We start from the raw sequence: 17,109 nt of genomic DNA, 5'->3' as shown, positions 1-17,109 counted from the left end.
TAGAATGGGAAAGACTAGAGATCGCTTCAAGAAAATTAGAGATACCAAAGGACATTTCATGCGAAGATGAGCTCAAATAAAGGACATAAATGGTATGGACCTAACAGAAGCAGAAGATACTAAGAAGAGGTGGCAAGGGGGGAGGAGCTAAGATGGTGGAGGAGTAGGACAGGGAGAACACTTTCTCCCCCACAAATTCATCAAAAGAACATTTAAACGCCGAGTAAATTCCACAAAACAACTCCTGAATGCCCGCAGAGGACATCAGGCACCCAGAAAAGCAACCCATGTCTTCGAAAGGAGGTAGGAAAAAATATAAAAGATAAAAAAAGAGACAAAAGAGGGAGGGATGGAGCTCCATCCAGGGAAGGGAGTCTTAAAAAGAGAGAAGTTTCCAAACACCAGGAAACCTTCTCACTGCCGAATCTGTGCCGAGCCTTGGAAGCACAGAGGGCAACATAACAGGGAGGAAAAATAAATAAACAACTAAAACCTGCAGATTACGAGCCCTACGGTAACTCCCCCAGCAGAGAAGCAGCGCAGATGCCTGCACATGCCACTAGCAAGTGGGGGCTGGGCAGGGAGGCACGGCACGGGCTGCAGCGCTTAGAGTAAGGATCTGGCCTGAAAACCCCGAGTGCTATCTGAGCGAAATAATTTGGGCTAGCAAACCAGACTGTGGGATATCTACCACGCAAAGACAGCCCTAACCTAAGACACCGCCAGGCCCGCGCACAGAACAAAGGACTGAACAGAGATAGCCAGCGGCAGACCATCCCCCTTCAGTGACAGGCAGCCAGAGCCGGAAGGGGCCAATCACAGCCCAAGAGAGACATTATCTACAAAACTGTAAGCAGGCTTCTTTGCTAACTAAAACTTCTTGGGGGTCTGGACGGTCAACATCTGCCTGAGAAGGCGCGCCAGTTGTACACCTAGATAACCGAGCGGCCGGGAGGCAATAAGTTGCAGCAATCGCGCTCGCCAAACACCTCATCACCTGAGCTGCTCGGACCTGGGAAGGGCAAAAAACGCAGGCCCAACCGAGTCTGTGCCTCTGAGGACTACCCGAGTGCCAGAACCTGAAAGGCTTAGATGTGGGAGGTGCAGGCAGCCCAGGGCCGGCCTCGGATGGTTCCCGGCGGAGCAGCCTAGAGCCTGAGCAGCGTGGGCAGGGAGGCTACACATGCCATGAGCGGGGGCAGGCCCAGTGTGGCTGAGGCACTGCGAGCACACACCAGTGTTATTTGTTTGCAGCATCGCTCCCTCCCCACAGCGCGACTGAACAAGTGAGCCTAAAAAAAAAAAAAAAAGTGTCCACCACCGTCCCCTTTGTGTCAGGGCGGAAACCAGACACTGAAGAGATCAGCAAACAGAAGAAGCTATAATAGAGGGAACCGCCTTGGAAGCTACAGGCAATAGATTAAAACCCTGTGGTTAGTACCAACTACATAGGAAGGGGCCTATAGATCTTGAGAAATATAAGTCGGACCAAGGAACTAGCCGAAAATGAACTGACCCCACAATACCCACAACAAAACCAGAGAAAGTCCTAGATATATTTTTACTAATTTTACGATCATTCTTTCTTTTTTTTTAATTTTTTAAAATATTTTAAGTCCTCTATTATTGCTTTAATTTTCACTTTTATAACCTACTATTACTTTGCAAAAAAAAAAAGACCCTATTTTTTTAAAGCAAACTTCATATATATTTTTTATAATTTTTGTGACCTTGTTTTTTTTTTTTCCTTCTTTTCTTTAACATTGTATTTTTGAAATTCCAAACTCTACTCTAGATTTTTATCTTTAGCTTTTTGGTGTTTGTTATCAATTTTGTACCTATATATATTTTTTTATAATTTTTGTGACTTTTTTTTTCTCTTTCTCTTTCTTTCTCTTCTTCTTTTATATAGCATCGTATATCTGAAATTCCAAACTCTACTCTAGATTTTTAATTTATGCTTTTTGGTATTTGTTATCAATTTTGCACCTATATTTTCTTAATAATTTTTGCGACTTTGTTTTTGTTTGTTTTTTGTTGTTGTTTGTTTGTTTTCTCTCTTTCTTTTTCTTCTTCTTTTTTTAACATTGTATTTTTGAAATTCCAAACTCTACTCTAGATTTTTAAGTTTTGCTTTTTGGTATTTGTTATCAATTTTGTACCTATATTTTCTTTATAATTTTTGCGACTTTGTTTTTGTTTGTTTGGTTTTTTTTCTCTCTCTTTCTTTTCCTTCTTCTTTTCTTTAACATTGTATTTTTGAAATTCCAAACTCTACTCTAGATTTTTAATTTTTGCTTTTATGTATTTGTTACCAATTTTGTACCTTTAAGAACCCAGTCTTCAGTAACCATTTTTTACTAGGGAGCGAGATTATTGGCTTGACTGCTCTCTACCCCTTTGGACCCTACTTTTTCTTCACCAGGTCGCCTGTGTCTCCTCCCTAACCCCTCTCTACTCTACCCAACTCGGTGAATTTCTGTGTGTTCCAGGTGGTGGAGAACACTTAGGGAACTGATTACTGGCTGGATCTCTCTCCATGCTTTTCATTCCCCCCTTTTATCCTCCTGGCCACCTCTGTCTCCTTCCTCCCTCTTCTCTTCTCTGTATAACTCCGTGAACATCTCTGAGTGGTCCAGTTGTGGAGTGCACATAAGGAAGTGATTACTGGCTAGCCCACTCTCTCCTCTATTGATTCCACCTCATCTCATTTGGGTCACCTCTAACTCCCTCCTCCCTCTTCTCTTCTCCATGTAACGCTGTGAATCTCTCTGGGTGACCCTTACAGTGGAGAAACTTTTCATCTTTAATGTAGATGTTTTATCAATGGTGCTGTATAGAAGGAGAAGTTTTGAAACCACTGTAAAAATAAGACCGATAACTGGAAGCAGGAGGCTTAAGTCCAAACCCTGACTCCAGGGAACTCCTGACTCCAAGGAACATTCATTGACAGGAGCTCATCAAACACCTCCATACCTACACTGAAACCAAGCACCACACAAGGGCCAACAAGTTCCAGGGCAAGACATACCAAGCAAATTCTCCAGCAACACAGGACAGCCCTGAGCTCCAAGATACAGGCTGCCCAAAGTCACCCCAAAACCATAGACATCTCATAACTCATTACTGGACACTTCATTGTGCTCCAGAGAGAAGAAATACAGCTCCACCCACCAGAACACCGATACAAGATTCCCTAACCAAGAAACCTTGACAAGCCACCTGTACAAACCCACACACAGCGAGGAAATGCCACAATAAAGAGAACTCCACAAACTGCCAGAATACAGAAAGGACACCCCAAATTCAGCAATTTAAACAAGATGAAGAGACAGAGGAACACCCAGCAGGTAAAGGAACAGGATAAATGTCCACCAAACCAAACCAAAGAGGAAGAGATAGGGAATCTACCTGATAAAGAATTCTGAATAATGATAGTGAAATTGATCCAAAATCTTGAAATCAAAATGGAATCACAGACAAATAGCCTGGAGACAAAGATTGAGAAGATGCAAGAAAGGTTTAACAAGGACCTAGAAGAAATAAGAAAGACTCAATATATAATGAATAATGCAATAAGTGAAATCAAAAACACTCTGGAGGCAACAAATAGTAGAATAACAGAGGCAGAAGATAGGATTAGTGAATTAGAAGATAGAATGGTAGAAATAAATGAATCAGAGACGAAAAAAGAAAAACGAATTAAAAGAAATGAGGACAATCTCAGAGACCTCCAGGACAATATTAAATGCTACAATATTCGAATCATAGGGGTCCCAGAAGAAGAAGACAAAAAGAAAGACCATGAGAAAATACTTGAGGAGATAATAGTTGAAAACTTCCCTAAAATAGGGAAGGAAATAATCACTCAAGTCCAAGAAACCCAGAGAGTCCCAAACAGGATAAATGCAAGGCGAAACACCCCAAGACACATATTAATCACATTAACAAAGATCAAACACAAAGAACAAATATTAAAAGCAGCAGGGGAAAAACAACAAATAACACACAAGGGAATTCCCATAAGGATAACAGCTAATCTTTCAATAGAAACTCTTCAAGCCAGGAGGAAATGGCAAGACATACTTAACGTGATGAAAGAAAATAACCTACAGCCCAGATTATTGTACCCAGCAAGGATCTCATTCAAATACGAAGGAGAAATCAAAAGCTTTACAGACAAGCAAAAGCTGAGAGAATTCAGCACCACCAAACCAGCTCTCCAACAAATACTAAAGGATATTCTCTAGACAGGAAACACAAAAACGATGTATAAATTCGAACCCAAAACAGTAAAGTAAATGGCAACGGGATCATACTTATCAATAATTTACCTTAAACGTAAATGGGTTGAATGCCCCAACCAAAAGACAAAGACTGGCTGAATGGATACAAAAACAAGACCCCTACATATGCTGTCTACAAGAGACCCACCTCAAAACAGGGGACACATACAGACTGAAAGTGAAGGGCTGGAAAAAGATTTTCCATGCAAATAGAGACCAAAAGAAAGCAGGAGTAGCAATACTCATATAGATATAATAGACTTTAAAACAAAGGCTGTGAAAAGAGACAAAGATGGTAACTGCATAATGATCAAAGGATCAATCCAAGAAGAAGATATAACAATTATAAATATATATGCACCCAACATGGGAGCACCGCAATATGTAAGACAAAGGCTAACAAGTATGAAAGGAGAAATTAACAATAACAATAATAGTGGGAGACTTTAATACCCCACTCACACCTATGGATAGATCAACTAAACAGAAAATTAACAAGGAAACACAAACTTTAAATGATGCAATAGACCAGTTAGACCTAATTGATATCTATAGGACATTTCATCCCAAAACAATGAATTTCACCTTTTTCTCAGGCACACATGGAACCTTCTCCAGGATAGATCACATCCTGGGCCATAAATCTAGCCTTGGTAAATTCAAAAAAATAGAAATCATCCCAAGCATCTTTTCTGACCACAATGCAGTAAGATTAGATCTCAACTACAGGAGAAAAACTATTAAAAATTCCAACATATGGAAGCTGAACAACACGCTGCTGAATAACCAACAAATCACAGAAGGAATCAAAAAAGAAATAAAAATTTGTATAGAAATGAATGAAAATGAAAACACAACAACCCAAAACCTGTGGGACACTGTAAAAGCAGTCTTAAGGGGAAAGTTCATAGCAATACAGGCATACCTCAAGAAACAAGAAAAAAGTCAAATAAATAACCTAACTCTACACCTAAAGCAACTAGAAAATGAAGAAATGAAGGACCCCAGGGTTAGTACAAGGAAAGAAATCTTAAAAATTAGGGCAGAAATAAATGCAAAAGAAACAAAAGAGACCATAGCAAAAATCAACAAAGCCAAAAGCTGGTTCTTTGAAAGGATTAATAAAATTGACAAACCGTTAGCCAGACTCATCAAGAAACAAAGGGAGAAAAATCAAATCAATAAAATTAGAAATGAAAGTGGAGAGATCACAACAGACAACACAGAAATACAAAGGATCATAAGATGACTATCAGCAATTATATGCCAATAAAATGGACAACGTGGAAGAAATGGACAAATTCTTAGAAAAGTACAACTTTCCAAAATTGAACCAGGAAGAAATAGAAAATCTTAACAGACCCATCACAAACATGGAAATTGAAACTGTAATCAGAAATCTTCCAGCAAACAAAAGCCCAGGTCCAGACGGCTTCACAGCTGAATTCTACCAAAAATTTAGAGAAGAGCTAACACCTATCCTACTCAAACTCTTCCAGAAAATTGCAGAGGAAGGTAAACTTCCAAACTCATTCTATGAGGCCACCATCACCCTAATACCTAAACCTGACAAAGATCCCACAGAAAAAGAAAACTACAGGCCAATATCACTGATGAACATAGATGCAAAAATCCTTAACAAAATTCTAGTAATCAGAATCCAACAACACATTAAAAAGATCATACACCATGACCAAGTGGGCTTTATCCCAGGGATGCAAGGATTCTTCAATATCTGCAAATCAATCAATGTAATACACCACATTAACAAATTGAAAAATAAAAGCCATATGATTATCTCAATAGATACAGAGAAAGCCTTTGACAAAATTCAACATCCATTTATGATAAAAACCCTCCAGAAAGCAGGAATAGAAGGAACATACCTCAACATAATAAAAGCTATATATGACAAACCCACAGCAAACATTATCCTCAATGGTGAAAAATTGAAAGCATTTCCTCTAACGTCAGGAAAAAGACAAGGGTGCCCACTTTCACCATTACTATTCAACATAGTTTTGGAAGTTTTGGCCACAGCAATCAGAGCAGAAAAAGAAATAAAAGGAATCCATATCGGAAAAGAAGAAGTAAAACTCTCACTGTTTGCAGATGACATGATCCTCTACATAGAAAACCCTAAAGACTCCACCAGAAAATTACTGGAACTAATCAATGACTATAGTAAAGTTGCAGGATATAAAATCAACACACAGAAATCCCTTGCATTCCTATACACTAATAATGAGAAAACAGAAAGAGAAATTAAGGAAACAATTCCATTCACCATTGCAATGGAAAGAATAAAATACTTAGGAATATATCTACCTAAAGAAACTAAAGACCTATATATAGAAAACTACAAAACACTGGTGAAAGAAATCAAAGAGGACACTAACAGATGGAGAAATATACCATGTTCATGGATTGGAAGAATCAATACAGTGAAAATGAGTATACTACCCAAAGCAATCTATAGATTCAATGCAATCCCCATCAAGCTACCAACAGCATTCTTCACAGAGCTGGAACAAATAATTTCACAATTTGTATGGAAATACAAAAAACCTCGAATAGCCAAAGCGATCTTGAGAAAGAAGAATGGAACTGGAGGAATCAACCTGCCTGACTTCAGGCTCTACTACAAAGCCACAGTCATCAAGACAGTATGGTACTGGCACAAAGACAGAAATATAGATCAATGGAACAAAATAGAAAGCCCAGAGATAAATCCACGCACATATGGACACCTTATCTTTGACATAGGAGGCAAGAATATACAATGGATTAAAGACAATCTCTTTAACAAGTGGTGCTGGGAAAACTGGTCAACCACTTGTAAAAGAATGAAACTAGAGCACTTTCTAACACCATACACAAAAATAAACTCAAAATGGATTAAAGATCTAAACATAAGACCAGAAACTATAACACTCCTAGAGGAGAACATAGGCAAAACACGCTCCGACATACATCACAGCAGGATCCTCTATGACCCACCTCCCAGAATATTGGAAATAAAAGCAAAAATAAACAAATGGGACCTAATTAAACTTAAAAGCTTCTGCACAACAAAGGAAACTATAAGCAAGGTGAAAAGACAGCCTTCAGAATGGGAGAAAATAATAGCAAATGAAGCAACTGACAAACAACTAATCTCAAAAATATACAAGCAACTCCTACAGCTCAATTCCACAAAAATAAATGACCCAATCAAAAAATGGGCCAAAGAACTAAATAGACATTTCTCCAAAGAAGACATACAGATGGCTAACAAACACATGAAAAGATGCTCAACATCACTCATTATCAGAGAAATGCAAATCAAAACCACTATGAGGTACCATTTCACGCCAGTCAGAATGGCTGCTGGAGAGGGTGTGGAGAAAAGGGAACCCTCTTACACTGTTGGTGGGAATGTGAACTAGTACAGCCACTATGGAGAACAGTGTGGAGATTCCTTAAAAAACTGGAAATAGAACTGCCTTATGATCCAGCAATCCCACTGCTGGGCATACACACTGAGGAAACCAGAAGGGAAAGAGACACGTGTACCCCAATGTTCATCGCAGAACTGTTTATAATAGCCAGGACATGGAAGCAACCTAGATGTCCATCAGCAGATGAATGGATAAGAAAGCTGTGGTACATATACACAATGGAGTATTACTCTGCCATTAAAAAGAATACATTTGAATCAGTTCTAATGAGGTGGATGAAACTGGAGCCTATTATACACAGTGAAGTAAGCCAGAAAGAAAAACACCAATACAGTATACTAACGCATATATATGGAATTTAGAAAGATGGTAACAATAACCCTGTATACGAGACAGCAAAAGAGACACTGATGTATAGAACAGTCTTATGGACTCTGTGGGAGAGGGAGAGGGTGGGATGATTTGGGAGAATGGCATTGAAATATGTATAATATCATATATGAAACGAGTCGCCAGTCCAGGTTCAATGCACGATACTGGATGCTTGGGGCTGGTGCACTGGGACGACCCAGAGGGATGGTATGGGGAGGGAGGAGGGAGGAGGGTTCAGGATGGGGAACACATGTATACCTGTGGCGGATTCATTTCGATATATGGCAAAACCAATACAATATTGTAAAGTTAAAAAATAGAATTAAATTTAAAAAAAAAAGAAGAAGAGGTGGCAAGAATACACAGAAGAACTGTACAAAAATGATCTTCAAGACCCAGATAATCACAATGGTGTGATCACTCACCTAGAGCCAGACATCCTGGAATGCAAAGTCAAGTGGGCCTTAGGAAGCATCACTATGAACAAAGCTAGTGCAGGTGATGGAATTCCAGTTGAGCTATTTCAAATCCTAAAAGATGATGCTATGAAAGTGCTGAACTCAATATGCCAGCAAATTTGGAAATTTTAGCTGTGGCCACAGGACTGGAAAAGGTCAGTTTTCATTCTAATCCCTAAGAAAGGCAATGTCAAAGAATGTTCAAACTACTGCACAATTGCACTCATCTCACATGCTAGCAAAGAAATGCTCAAAACTCTCCAAGCCAGGTTTCAACAGTACATGAACCATGAACTTCCAGATGTTCAAGGTAATTTTAGAAAAGGCAGAGGAACCAGAGATCAAACTGCCAACATCCATTGGATCTAGAGAAAGCAAGAGAGTTCCAGAAAAATATCTATTTCTGCTTTATTGACTATGCCCAAGCTTTTGACTGTGTGGATCACAATAAACTGTGGAAAATTCTGAAAGAGATGGGAATACTAGACCACCTGACCTGCCTCCTGAGAAATCTGTATGCAGGTCAGGAAGCAACAGTTAGAACTGGACATGGAAACAGACTGGGTCCAAATAGGAAAAGGATTATCTCAAAGCTGTATGTTTTCACCCTGCTTATTGAACTTATATGCAGAGTACATCAGGAAAAACACTGGGCTGGAGGAAGCACAAGCTGGAATCAAGATTGCCAGGAGAAATATCAATACCCTGAGAAATGCAGATGACACCACCCTTATGGCAGACAGAAGAACTAAAGAGCCTCTTGATGAAAGTGAAAGAGGAGAGTGAAAAAGGTGGCTGAAAACTCAACATTCAGAAAACTAAGATAATGGCATCTGGTCCCATCACTTCATAGCAAATAGATGGGGAAACAATACAAACAGTGAGAGACTTTATTTTCTTGGGCTGCAAAATCACTGCAGATGGTGACTGCAGCCATGAAATCCAAAGACTCTTCCTCCTTGGAAGAAAAGCTATGACCAACCTAGATAACACATTAAAAAGCAGAGACATTACTTTGCCAACAAAGGTCTGTTTAGTCAAGGCTATGGTCTTTCCAGTAGTTGTGTATGGATATGAGAGTTGGACTATAAACAAAGCTGAACACCGAAGAATTGATGCTTTTGAACTGTGGTGTTGGAGAAGACTCTTGAGAATCCCTTGGACTGCAAAGAGATCCAACTAGTCCATCCTAAAGAATATCAGTCCTGAATATTCATTGGAAGGACTGATGTTGAAGCTGAAATTCCAATACTTTGGCCACCTGATGTGAAGAACTGACTCACTGGAAAAGACCCTGATGCTGGGAAAGATTGAAGGTGGGAGGACAAGGGGCCGACAGAGGATGAGATGGTCGGATGGAATCCCCGAGTCAATGGACATGAGTTTGAGTAAACTCCCAGAGTTGGTGATGGACAGGGAGGCCTGGCATGTTGCAGTCCATGGGGTTGCAAAGAGTCAGACATGACTGAGAGACTGAACTGAGTGTATGTTCCAATAGAGATTTTCTTACTATTATGATATGACAATAAAACTGTTTTCTGAGTGAAGATATACATTAAGGCTTAAGGTGTAAACACTTTGGAGGGAAAACAATGTAGTGAAGAATTTACTGTTCATTTAAAAATGCATATCATCTCATAATAGGTCCCTGAATTTTCAAATTCACATGTGAGAATATGTTTACATCTTGAATTTGTAGGAAAGGCACAAATTTTATGTAAAAAAGGCAGAAAAATTTTAAACCCGTCAATTTATTGAAAAAACCATTACTTTTTTTAGAAACAAAAAGTGCTCTTAAGATGTTGACAACAGGTCATGGTATAGACACTTATTTCATAGATTGGACTTCTCCCTTCAATTATATTCCAGTTGGAGGAGGAATACCTGCTTGAGAAGTAGAATTATTTGGTGGACTGTGAAAGCTGGTCTCCTTGTACACAAACCATGCATTTCCTCCCCAAAGTAGCATATTCAGAAAGCCAAAGATCACAGATACATTTAGGCATCCCATATTAGTCACAGACAAAATGACACATCACTTCATGAAGATTACAAGGCTTAAGTTCCTGGACAATATAGTGACTGGTAGCTATTTTAGTATCTTTAAGAGCTTTAACCCAAGCTGAAGTGCACACCAACCACAAAAAGTGGCAACAATAGTAATTACAAAGTCAGTCATGGAAAGCTTTCAACTATCATGATGCAGGTTTTTTTAACCAACATAGAGCAGAAGAGCAGCAATGCAGTACAGGAAGACAAAGACTGCAAAAGTAACACAGAACTATGCAAAAGAGTAATCTCCAATAAGGACATAATTTTACCAATCGACATTACAGACATTTACACCTTGAGGCGTCTGAAACAATGCTTCATCCAAGGTGAATGGATAACCAAAAGTAGCTGGAATTGTTCTAGTCTCAGAAAGAGACTCTAGAGAGTCTAGAGTCGTTCTCGTCTCTAGTCTTCAGGCACAAGACCCTTGAATTTCTGTTTTGCCCTTACAACCTCCTCAGGTAGCAAAGGCAAAGATAGAAGCATTCCACTTGAGTACTTTGATGAAGTCGAGAGGCTCCTTGAGTGGGTTGCATTTGAGCTGGAAGGAGGAGATCCTCTGAGGGAAGGAGGGAAAGCATCTTAGGACAGCAGGGTGGCAGAGGGGGACCAACCACACAGAGCTCCCCAGCCAGGCCGGAAATGACATCTTTATTGCTATGTTTGCAGCGGCTTTTAGCACAGTAAGGGTGTCCCCACTGGACCCCGGCCCTCACCCAGCCTCACCCGTCCAGCCCATGTCAGGGTGTGAGGGAAGCCCTTCAAGGGCCCCCTCAGCCATCTCGGGACTGGACATGACAGACACGCGGGGTTCAGTGAACCTGCCACATGGAGGATTTGAGATGTGGAAAAGGCATCAGCCTGAAGCTCTCATGTAGGAGCCACACCCAGGTGGGTGCCCACCTCAGGTCCCTGCAGTGGTGGTGCCCATCCCAGAGGGCAGGGTGGGGGCCAGCATGAGCAGGCCAGGTAGGCAGCCCAAGATCCCCACTGTAATGCGTCAGCTGACCCTGCTGACTTGTGGGCAGAGGGCTATAGGGAAAGAGATAAACACTTACTCCAGTCCTGCTGTCACCCTCAGCTGTACCTTTCCTATTGACTTGACTCCTCCAGGCCCCCAGAGAGCCCCACGACTTTGTTCCTGGGGAGGGTGAACCCACGAAGGCTGTGTCAGCAGAGGGCCAAGAGACTGGGGATGTCCCGGGGGTCACTGCTCCTCCTGCAGCCCTTGGGTCCAGCCAGTCCCTCCCATGCTTCTGGGGGGCTATAGGAAGCCCACAGTCTAGAGTCCCTGTGGTCTGTGTGCCCAGAGCCCCATGACATCCCCATGACATCCCCAATGAGTCCAACAGCAGTCCCCGCTTCCCTCCCCAGGTGAGCAGGCATAGCCTGCTCTGAATCCCTGGCTTCATGCGTCCAGGGTGGGGCCCTGCATATGTGCCACACACACATACACACATGCCCACATACATGCACCTGAACCATGCACTCTCTCTCGTGCACACACACATGTTCATGCACCTGATGACAAACTCTAACACACACACACAGACACATCAATGTGCAACACCTGAGCATGTGCTTGCTTTCTCTTTCAAACACATGCCCATGACCATGTGAAAGCACCTGCACACACATGCACACCCCCTATGTGCATGCACCTGTGTACACGCTGTCTCACACACACACAGGCACATGCCCATGCACTGGCACCTGTGCATGGGCACTCTCTCTTGGGCAGACACACGGACACACATCTCACACACCCATGTGCATGTACCTGCCCATGCGCTCACGCACATAGAAGCACATACACACACATGAGCTACGTGTGGGACACCAGATGGACACACTGGCCCTGACCCAGGGTACCCGACTCCCCTCCAGAAATCAATGACAAGGACCTGCACTCAGCAGGATGCTCACCCGTGAGCATGGCCAGGTTGGCAATAGCGCAGTCTTGGAGGTGCACAGGGACTGGGGTTCTCTTGGGGTTTGCAGGCTCAGACCAGAAATAGTCGGGTGCACTGAGGAGTGGGGCAGGGTCTGTTTGGGCATGCGCACTGAGGAGCTGCTCCCACACTAAGGGTGTAGCGCCACCCAGAGGCCTCACGACAGCTAAGCCATTTATCAGGTTTCTGGGCCTTAGGAAAGACAGACTTAGAGGGCACAGACAACGTGGGTGTGTCTCTGCATGCACATTGGGGCGACACGGCACGTGAACACGTGAAGCTTCAGCAGCAGACACCCATTGTCAGTGGGAACCAATCGTGAGGTAAGACCAAGATTAATTTGCGCAGGCACTCTGCTGATGCTGAGTTGCCTTGCTAGTTCTACAGGGCTGGGTTCTGTAGGGAGGGTTCGAGGCACACAGTGAAGGAGCCATGAGGGCAGCTGATGAAGATGCAGTTGCCATGGCCTTTTCAGTGGGCACATCACGTGACAACCACAGCATGCCAGGTGGTACTGGTGGCCGAGATGGCCCTGGTGACGCTGTCAGTCCTTAAGTCCCTGGTGGCTCTGGCAATCTGGCTGAACCCAGAGGCCCCAGTGCTGCAGGAGAGTCAGATGGTGCAGCCAGTGACATTCCACAGATCCTGGGGGCACCCCACGCTCCTGGGCCTCGTGGAGATGCTGGACCCAGAGCCAGAGTTCTGAGTAACCGACCTCTCCAGTTGTATCCTATTCCAGGAGCCCCGGTTGGCTGGGCAGCCTTGGGGGTCGGGGAGTGGGCTAGGGGTGGTTTGGGGGGTTGCAGGTGGCAGGGCCTAAAGTGTAGGAGGAGGGTACTCTGGGGGCCTGGATGGTATGGGTCAGGGGTGGTCTAGCTGCCTAGGGATGATGGTGAAGAAAAGCAACCTGAAGGGATCCAGAGGGTCAGGCGGTGATATCCAGGGTGTCTGACAGCGGCCTTGTGGGAGAAGGCGGTTCTCCGCGAGCAAGGAGCCTGAAGTACAGGCAAAATGACTAGTGTGGATAGTGCCTTAACCGTATCTCCACCAGCAGCCTCACTGTGCCTTTTGCATCGCTCACTCAGACAAAGATCGCCTGCAACTTCCTGTCTCAAAGTACTCCACTGCGAGCACCAGTTCAGAAGGAGCTCAGTGTTAATGGCCACATGTTGGTTCTGTCAGTTCTAAAGGGGGGCAGGGCCCGGGAGGGCGTGGTGAGTGGTGGCCAAGGCCAGTCTCGGCCCAGGAGGAGACAAATGGCGGGTTAAGCCTAAAGGAGAAGTGTGGTGCTCTGGGCTTATTGGTGTGCAGGGTCAGAGGGAGGACATGCTTCTCTTTTCCTCCACGGAGACTTGAATTTCATGTTACCTCCCTTTTAGCCAATTGCCTGCTGAAGACCATAGCCTCCTCCAGACGTCCATAGCCTTCTGTCTGAACCAGCTTTCCCTGGTGATGTGGACCTTGCAGCACTTTGTGCCCCCCCCACCCCCGCCTTTTTGCTAAGCCTCAGCACGGAAAAGGGCCTTAAACCTAGCCTCAAGTGTCCTTCCCCAGGGCATTGCTTTCTGCAGCAGTTTCATTGGGCTTCATCTTGTGCCTGTGGTGTTGCTTGGGGGCTCAGGGTCCACATAGTTTGTTTGGTGATTGTTAACTGCAGAAAGTAAAACTGAGCTGTCTCTGACTTTACTTTTATCTTCTGCACTTCCTCATACTGCATTTATCTTTCAGTAGGAGGAGAGGTTCTGCAATCCAGGTATTCAAGGAGTACAACATAAGTGAAGACAGTGTAAGAAGTGGGAGAATAGTTTCCTTTGTTGTGCAGAAGCTTTTAATTTTAATTAGGTTCCATTTGTTTATTTTTGCTTTTATTTCTGATATTCTGGGAGGTGGGTCATAGAAGATCCTGCTGTGGTTTATGTTGGAGAGTGTTTTGCCTATGTTTTCCTCTAGGAGTTTAATAGTTTCTGATCTTACATTTAGATCTTTAATCCATTTTGAGTTTATTTTTGTGTATGGTGTTAGAAAGTGCTCTAGTTTCATTCTTTTACAAGTGGTTGACCAGTTTTCCCAGCACTACTTGTTAAAGAGATTGTCTTTATGCCATTGTATATTCTTGTCTCCTATGTCAAAGATAAGGTGTCCATAGGTGTGTGGATTTATCTCTGGGCTTTCTATTTTGTTCCATTGATCTACATTTCTGTCTTTGTGCCAGTACCATACTGTCTTTATGACTGTGGCTTTATAGTAGAGACTGAAGTCAGGCAGGTTGATTCCTCCAGTTCCATTCTTCTTTCTCAAGATTGCTTTGGCTATCCAAGGTTTCTTGTATTTCCATACAAATTGTGAAATTATTTTTTTTCTAGTTCTCTGAAAAATGGCATTGGTAGCTTGATAGGGATTGCATTGAATCTATAGATTGCTTTGGGTAGCAATGGTTTCTCATTGTTAGTGTATAGGAATGCAAGGGATTTCTCTGTGTTAATTTTATATCCTGCAACTTTACTGTATTTGTTGATTAGCTCTGGTAATTTTCTGGTGGAGTCTTTAGGGTTTTCTATGTAGAGGATCATGTCATCTGCAAACAGTGAGACTTCTTCTATTTCAATCTGAATTCCTTTTATTTCTTTTCCTGCTCTGATTGCTGTGGCCAAAACTTCCAAAACTATGTTGAATAGTAGTGGTGAGAGTGGCCACCTTGTCTTGTTCCTGACTTTAAGGGAAATGCTTTCAATTTTTCACCATTGAGGATAATGTTTGCTGTGGGTTTGTCATATATAGCTTTTATTATGTTGAGGTATGTTCCTTCTATTCCTGCTTTCTGGAGGGTTTTTATCATAAATGGGTGTTGAATTTTGTCAAAGGCTTTCTCTGCATCTATTGAGATAATCATATGGTTTTTATGTTTCAATTTGTTAATATGGTGTATTACATTGATTAATTTGCAGATATTGAAGAATCCTTGCATCCCTGGAATAAAGCACACTCAGTCATGATGTATGATCTTTTTAATATGTTGTTGGATTCTGATTGCTAGAATTTTGTTAAGGATTTTTGCATCTATGTTCATCAGTGATATTGGCCTGTAGTTCTCTTTTTTTGTGGGATCTTTGTCAGGTTTAGGTATTAGGGTGATGGTAGCCTCATAGAATGAGTTTGGAAGTTTACCTTCCTCTGCAATTTTCTGGAAGAGTTTGAGTAGGATAGGTGTTAGCTCTTCTCTAAATTTTTGGTAGAATTCAGATGTGAAGCCATCTGGTCCTGGGCTTTTGTTTGTTGGAAGATTTCTGATTACAGTTTCAATTTCCATGTTTGTGATGGGTCTGTTAAGATTTTCTATTTCTTCCTGGTTCAATTTTGGAAAGTTGTACTTTTCTAAGAATTTGTCCATTTCTTCCAAGTTGTCCATTTTATTTGCATATAGTTGCTGATAGTAGTCTCTTACGATCCTTTGTATTTCTGTGTTGTCTGCTGTGATCTCTCCATTTTCATTTCTAATTTTGTTGATTTTATTTTTCTCCCTTTGTTTCTTGATGAGTCTGGCTAATGGTTTGTCAATTTTATTTAACTTTTCAAAGAACCAGCTTTTGGTTTTGTTGATTTTTGCTATGGTCTCCTATTTTTCTTTAGCATTTATTTCTGCCCTAATTTTTAAGATTTCTTTCCTTCTGTGAAAGAGACACGTGTATCCCAATGTCCATGGCAGCACTGTTTATAATAGCCAGGACATGGAATCAACCTAGATCTCCATCAGCAGATGAATGGATAAGAAAGCTGTGGTACATATACACAATGGAATATTACTCAACCATTATAAAGAATACATTTGAATCAGTTCTAATGAAGCGGTTGAAACTGGAGCCTATTATACAGAGTGAAGTAAGCCAGAAAGAAAAATATCAATACAGTATACTAATGCATATATATGTCATTTAGAAAGTTGGTAACTATAACCCTGTATGCAAGACAGCAAAAGAGACACAGATGTATTGAACAGTCTTTTGGACTCTGTGGGAGAGGGCGAGGGTGGTATGATATGGGAGAAGGGCATTGAAATATGTAAATTATCATATGTGAAACGAATCACCAGTCCAGGTTTGAAGCATGATACAGGGTTCTTGGGGCTGGTGCACTGGGATGACCCAGAGGGATGGGATGTGGAGGGAGGTGGGAGGGGGGTTCAGGATGGGGAACACATGTACACCCATGGCAGATTCAAGTCAATGTATGGCAAAACCAATACAATATTATAAAGTAAAATAAATAAACAGAAAATTTTTAAAAAAGACTCAAACATCACCTCTACTGCAACCTTCCCAGCATCCCCAAGGAGAGGTATTCTTCCTCCTGGATTTCTGGCACGGTTCTTGATTTATACCATCAGCAGGACATTTCCATGGTCTCTGCGTGTATCAGTTTATATATATTATTATGTGTTTGAGCACAATACTTCTCTGATTCTTTCATATTCATTGTGTGCCTGGAACTCACTACAGACAATAAATGATCATGAGTGAATTAAAAGAAAAAGAAGTGGGAGAATAAGAAAGTT

The 17,109-nt window shown here is 42.0% G+C and overlaps 1 pseudogene; it reads right to left on the bottom strand.

Annotated features, from left to right (window-relative positions):
- Window positions 1-10,414: 10,414 nt before the first annotated feature.
- LOC129640011 (synaptophysin-like protein 1) lies at window positions 10,415-12,666 on the bottom strand (annotated as a pseudogene).
- Between the last annotated feature and the right edge of the window lie 4,443 nt (window positions 12,667-17,109).

The sequence above is a fragment of the Bubalus kerabau genome, chromosome X (assembly GCF_029407905.1).
Source record: "Bubalus kerabau isolate K-KA32 ecotype Philippines breed swamp buffalo chromosome X, PCC_UOA_SB_1v2, whole genome shotgun sequence".
In the NCBI taxonomy this organism is placed as follows: Eukaryota; Metazoa; Chordata; class Mammalia; order Artiodactyla; family Bovidae; genus Bubalus; species Bubalus kerabau.
The sequence above is the reverse complement of the archived record's forward strand: the minus strand, read 5'-3'. Positions and strand labels throughout refer to the sequence as shown.